A 7,500-nucleotide genomic window follows, 5' to 3' on the forward strand; every position below is an offset into this window, starting at 1 on the left:
GATATATATATATATATATATATATATATATATATATATATATATATATATATATATGTATATATATATATGTATATATATATGTATATATTATATATATATGTATATATATATATATATATATATATATATATATATATATATATATATATATATATATATATGATATGCAGCTGTGTATGTATAAATTATACATATACATATACACATGTGCAACTTAAATACAAATTTTACCCAAAAGTATATTCACCCTCATGAAATTAGATCTAGATTATTTTAATTTTTAACTGTTGAATTTCAGAAGTTGTGCAGATATATGATGCTGGTCGGACAGGTGCATTATGATTTTTTCGATATTTGAAACGTCGCACCCGCGCACACGCCCCCTGCAGCAGGCACCTTTCAGCGCAGGTTTGGCCTGTTCGCATTCTCACTCTTATGTACATGCTACAGTCATGTGCATAAAATATGTGTAGAGATTATTATATTCATCCCGTGTGACTGTACAAGCACACTTCACCCTGAGACGTTTGTCTTGTGGTACCGTTGGAGTATTACTAATATCATTTTTCTCCCCTAAATATTGTTTTTTATTTTTTATTAATTAATGAAGTGATTTATGGCGTCTCCGTGTTTGAATTTTATACTTGTCGTGCAGCGCTCTTTGTAATATTTTTGCCGCCTCAATTAGTGTAGGAATATAAAACGAACAGACATATATTCACGCCTGAGATTTGTGAATTTCGTTTCAGTACCATGCCGTGTCGTAACATGGTCAATTGTCAGAGAAGAAGAAGCTAAACCATAGAGAAACCCTAGAGTCATGACTGGAATTGACATCAAGTGGTGTGGAGACGACTCACGTGTTTATGTGTGTCCAGATAGATGTTTATAAATGAATGTATAAACACTAATATATCTGTCTTTTTGTCTAACTGTTTGTCTATCTGTCTGTCTGTATCTTTTCTTATTAGTAGTAATTTTACCTCCGTTTGTTTGTTTGTTTTCATTTCCATGTTAGGAAATCGACAGGAAAAAATATTAACACAAAAGCTAATAATGTCACACGCCAAACGAGACAGTAGCTGTCGATATCAGCCACACCTGTTTCTTCGCGAAATGAAGTAGGAGAGAAAGAAAGCGGCGAAGGGAGGTAGAGAGCGAGAGTGTGTGGGAACGGTAGGGAGACCGAAGGATGGCTATATACAAAAGAGAGAGAGAGAGGCGAGAGACGGAGCCAGATAAAGATGAGAGAGAAAGGGGGGAGACGAAGGATAGAGTGGAAGCGAGGAAGGGACAGCGATAAAGAAAGAGAAAGTGTGGGAGCGAAAAGCGTAGAAAAAAAAAGAAAACGAAAGTGGGAACGAAAGAGAGAGAAGAGAAAAGGGAAAAAAACGAGAGGGGATGGCATAATAACGAGTTTTTCAGGAGGTGTGAGGGAAAGTTCCCCTTGGTCTTCGTAACTTCCAGGCATGAGTATATAATGTTACTAATGCTCGCCTTCCTGTCTCGATCCACGCGAGGGGAAACGAGCGCACAGGTTGTTCGTGTTGGGGGAGGGGGAGGGGGAGACGAATCTAAAGGAAGATATTGGTTATTTCCGGAAGATCTCCTTTCTGTTTATGTTTACTTCTCGTTTGTGTTGTAATTTCATTTTAATGGATGTCTTATTTTAGCATGAGTGGGTTTGTGTGTGACAGATGTACGGGAAATGTAATACACACACATATATAAATACTTTAAAAACCCTTAGAAAGAGGAAGGATAGAGAGAAAACCCATTACAAGAAAGTGGGAAAAGGGAGAGAAAAGACGAAAGAAAGATAATAATAACAATATCGAAGTAGGCGGAAGCGCAACATGCAGAATGGCTTGTAAGTCGAGATCGAATTTCAAAGCCTCGGAGCTGTGGCTGGTCGGTGTGTGAAAGAATTTTGTAAAATGCATTTTTTTTTTGTATTCGGTGTGGGAAAGAATTATTATGCATTCTTTAATTCCTGGCGTTGGTGTGGATATCAGCTGGATAAATGTGATTTTTAGATTAAGCGCTGTAGATAGTGTTGATAACGGAGTTTATATTATTTCTATGCATGTTTTGGTGTTGATATTCATCGTGTAATATTGATGTCATAGGTACCGTTAGTTTTTTATTATTGTTATTGACAGTTATGTCGTTTATTATTATCATCATCGTTTTTGTTATCGTTATGATTATCATTATCATTGTTATTATCATTATTAGTATCACTGTTATTAATATTATAATTATTATCATCCCCGCCATTATTCTAATAACAATGATGATAACAACTAATTGTTGTTGTTGTCATCATTATCGTCATTGTTATTATCCTTAGTATTTGTTACTGCTGTTATTATCGTTACTGTCATCATCATTATTTTTATGGTTATTTATTATTTTGTTTTTAACATTGCTTTTGTTGTTATTAAGTTGTTATTATTGTTATTATTATTATTATTATTATTATTATTATTATTATTATTATTATTATTATTATTATTATTACTATCATTTTATTATTATTTTTATCACAATCATTATTATTATTATTGTAGTTGTTGTTGTTTTATATTTTTTATCATAATCATTATTCTTATTATTAATATTATAATTATTATCATCATCGTTATTCTTATCATTATCATTATTATCACTATCATTATCGTTATCATTATCATTATTATTTTATTGATATGAGCATTGTTATTATTATAATTATAATAATAATAATAATAATAATAATTATTATTATTATTATTATTATTGTTAGCATCATCATCATCATTATAATTATCATCATTATTGTTATTGTTGTTGTGTTGTTATTATTATCATTGTTATTGTCATTGTTGTTATTGTTATTATTTCTATTATTATTGTTGTTGTTGTTGTTGTTGTTGTCGTTGTTATTATTGTTATTGTTATTGTTGTTTTGTTATTATCATTATTATTGTCATTGTTCGTCTTCCTATTATTATTATTATTATTATTATTATTATTATTATTATTATTATTATTATCATGATGATGATGATGATGATGATGATGATCATCATCATCATCATCATCATCATCATCATCATCATCATCATCATCATCATCATCATCATCATCATCATCATCATCATCATCATCATCCATCATCATCATCATCATCATCATCATCATCATCATCATCATCATCATCATCATTGTGATGATAATTATAATGATGGTAATTACCATTATTCTTATTTTGTTATTATTAGCCTTGTTTTTGTTGGTGTCCTTATCATTATCTTTCTGATTATCATCATTATTGTGTGTATTATTATTATTATTATTATTATTATTAACAATAATAGTATTGACATTGTCATTAATATTACTGTTCCTGTTATTCATAATCGTTTTTGTATTAATATCATTGATATTATTATCATTACCATTATTATTGTTGTTGTTGTTAGTATTATTGTTAATGTTATTGTTAAATTAATAAGGATTATTATTATTATCATTTATATCATTATCATCATTATTGTTATCATTATTTTTTTTTTTTTTTGTTAGTATTATTGTTAGTGATATTATTATTATTACTATTTTTATTACTTTCTATTATTGCTGTTATTATTATTATTATTGATTATTATTATTATTATTATTATTATTATTATTATTATTATTGTTGTTGTTGTTGTTGTTACCATTATTATTACTATTATTATTGTTATTATTACAATAATATAATAATAATAATAATAATTATTATTATTATTATTATTATTATATTCTTGTTGGTGTTGTTTTCCGATCATTATTATAATTATTGTTATAATTATTATAGTAATTATTTTTTTGTTTTATTGATATTGTTATCATCTATTATTTCTTTTTTATTATAACCATAAATACTATTATTGTTACTGTTGACATTATTTTTATCATCATCACCATCATCATCATCATCATCATCATCATCATCATCATCATCTTTATCATCAATATCATTATTTTTATTTTTTTTATTTGTTTATTTATTATTATTATTATTATTATTATTATTATTATTATTATTATTATTATTACTGCTGTTATCATTTCTTATTGGTACTATTATTATTTTATTGTTATTATTATTATTATTAGTAGTAGTAGTAGTAGTAGAAGTAGTACTATTAATATTGTTATTATTATTATTGCATAATTATTATTGTTATTATTATTAGCATTATTATAGTTATCAATATTATTATTTTTATTATTAGTATTACTATTATTATCATCATCATCATCATCATCATCATCATCATCATCATCATCATCATCATCATCATCATCATCATCATCATCTTCACCATCATTATCATTATCATTATTGTTCTATTTGTTGTTATTACTACTATTATAATTATCAATGTTATTATCATTATTATTATAACTATTAATTCTATTATTAATGCTATTTTTATTTTTTATTGTTATCATTGTTATTATTACTACTACAACTACTACTGTTATTGCTATTATGATTATTATTGTTCTTGTTCTTTTTATTACTATTGTTATTATTATTATGTTTATTATTATAATTATTATTATTTTCATCATTATTAATATAGCTATTATTGTTAATGTTATCTTATTATTATTGCTATCGTTATTAATGTTTATTTTATCATTATTATTGTTATTGTTGTTGTTATTGTTATTACTGCTATCATTATTTTTCTCATCAGTAGCCGCAGCAGCAGCTTTATCATCATTATTGTTTTCATTTTTGTTGTTAATAACACTATCATCATTATTACTCTTGTTATCATTAGCATGTTCATCATCATTATAACTGTTATTTTTTGCTAATCTTATTTGTAGTATTAGTATTGGTATTGTTGGTATTATTGCTTTTATTATTATAACTTTATTTTATTATTATTGTTAATGATATTATTGATAGTATTAACATTATTATTGTCATTTTCATTGTTGTTGTTTTTTTTTTTCATTATTATTATTATAATTATTGTTATTATTATTATTAATACTGCTGTTGTTGTTATTATTGTTATTATTATTATTATCATTATTATTATCATTATAATCTTTAATATTATTATTATTTATTTTTTTTTTTTACTATTATTATTACTGTTATTATTACGATCGTTATTATAATCATGAGCATCATTATCATCATCATCATTATTATCATCATTATTGTTATTATTGCTATTACTGATATTGTTTATATCATAATGATTAGTGCTATTGCTGTTGTTATCATAATTGTTTTAAATATTTTTATTATTGTTAGTATTTTATTGTTTTTATTATATTTGTTGATATCGTAGTTATTGGTATTACTGATATTGTTATTATCATTATGATTACTATTATTGTTTTATATTTATAACTGTTTTTAGTGTTTTAATTATTATTATTATTATTATTATTATTATTATTATTATTACCATCATCATTTTCATTGTTGTTATTATTGTTATTATTATTATTACTACTATTATTATTTTTGTTATTAATATTATCATCATCATCATCATCATCGTCATCATCATCATTTGGTATTTCCATCATATGTTATTTGGTTTATATAATTATTTCGCTCTTAATGGTTGATTTTGCGTTCTACCGTATAAGCATACTGTTATTGTTATTGTTCATATCACATTTCCTCTTACCTTTATTTGTTGTTGGTGTTAAGATTTATTTGCTGACGTTCGTAATTTAGAGATAACAAAGTTAACTGCATAACAACACCAAGAAAAGACAAAGAACCGTCCCCATGTTGAGCGCAGGTTCTACAATGCCTTCCACACGTGTGACAAGTGTAATCCAATTTATTCGAAGCTCCGGCGAAATTCACACCTGGAAAGTGTGTGTTGAGTATCGTAAGGCGAGGACCCACCTTGTGTTACTAAACAGGTTGTCCTCCTCGCCACAACCCCGCTGTCCCGACACCTACACAGCACCTCCTGCTTCTTGTGTACACTGGGTATACGCTACGCCCTAGGTCCGGTTAGTGTGTACAGAGGTTGAAGAGTATGGTTAGGTAATAGTTGGTATTATGTGGGTAGAGGGAAAGGAGTTGGTTTTGTTATCTGAGGGTGTGGGCATCTGTATTTTTGGTATATGGAGTGTGCATATCCTGGGGTTGAGTGTACGTCCTTGTTATATGGTTGTGCACATAGCTGTGACTTCAAATTTAGCATTCATTTGTGTAATTATTCAGATTTTTTTTTCCCTTCTTTTTTATTTTTGTTTTTTATATGTACCCTCCTCCAGTTAATAAAATGTATAGCTTCAACTTAAACCTCTAGGAACGGGTTTTCCGTTCTTTGCAGTTTAATGTTTCTATCTGCTGCCTACAACAAACCACTTGCCTGAATCACAAAGCTTTTGGTGTTTGTAGCCTGGTGAAGACGTAATTTTTTGTATTCAGTTGTTATTTTTTCACCATTATCATTATGTTATCATCATATTATTTTTCTTGCATTATCATCGATCGTATGATTAATACATGCAAAAATGTTACTATTATCATCAAAGTTGTTATAACAGTGATAATGTTATTACGGTATGAGCATATCTTAACAATGGACAGGTGAATTATCTGTCTTAAAATTCATAGCTTCCTTACACTTTCCAATTCATTCTTATCACGAAGTACCATTTTTTTCTTGGTAAAATTCACTCTCTATCATTGTAAGTGCGCACTAGAAATGCACTTGTATGGACGGGCCTATGCGCTTATATGAGTTATCATTATATTCTATAGTTATTTCTATCATTTTACGTAACAGCGCTTAGGTGTTCTTTTTTATTATCACATTTTCCTGTGGATATTATCGGTTTGCTTTTCTTTATATGGTGTCATTGTGTGTTTATATTTTTTAATATTCATTTTTTCATTGTTAAGATATAAACAAACATGTAGATGCATCTTGCTATGCATAAGTGTGCGGACATGAATTTATATATATATATATATATATATATATATATATATATATATATATACATACATATAATATATATATATATATATATATATATATATATATATATAAACACACACATACATACATACATACATACATACATACATACATACATACATACATACAGACAAACACACACACACACACACACACACACACACACACACACACACACACACACACACACACACACACACACACACACACACACACACACACACACACACACACACACACACACACACACACACGCACATACAAAAGCACACGCGCGCGCGCGCGCGTGTGTGTGTGTGTGTGTGAGCGTAGATAGATATATAGATGTATATATATGTATATATAATATAAATATATAAATATACAGTACTCTCTCTCTATTAGATATTCATACATATACATATACCTCTATGTGTGTGTCTTTGTGTGTGTGTCTCTTCCTCTCTCTCTCTCTCTCTCTCTCTCTCTCTCTCTCTCTCTC

At 27.6% G+C, this 7,500-nt stretch overlaps 1 long non-coding RNA gene across 1 annotated transcript in view; it reads left to right on the top strand.

Moving 5' to 3' along the window:
* LOC119575421 overlaps positions 1-7,500 on the top strand; it is a 158,999-nt gene that overhangs the window by 32,294 nt on the left and 119,205 nt on the right. The window lies entirely within an intron of this gene.

The sequence above is a fragment of the Penaeus monodon genome, chromosome 7 (genome assembly GCF_015228065.2).
Source record: "Penaeus monodon isolate SGIC_2016 chromosome 7, NSTDA_Pmon_1, whole genome shotgun sequence".
Classification (NCBI taxonomy): Eukaryota; Metazoa; Arthropoda; class Malacostraca; order Decapoda; family Penaeidae; genus Penaeus; species Penaeus monodon.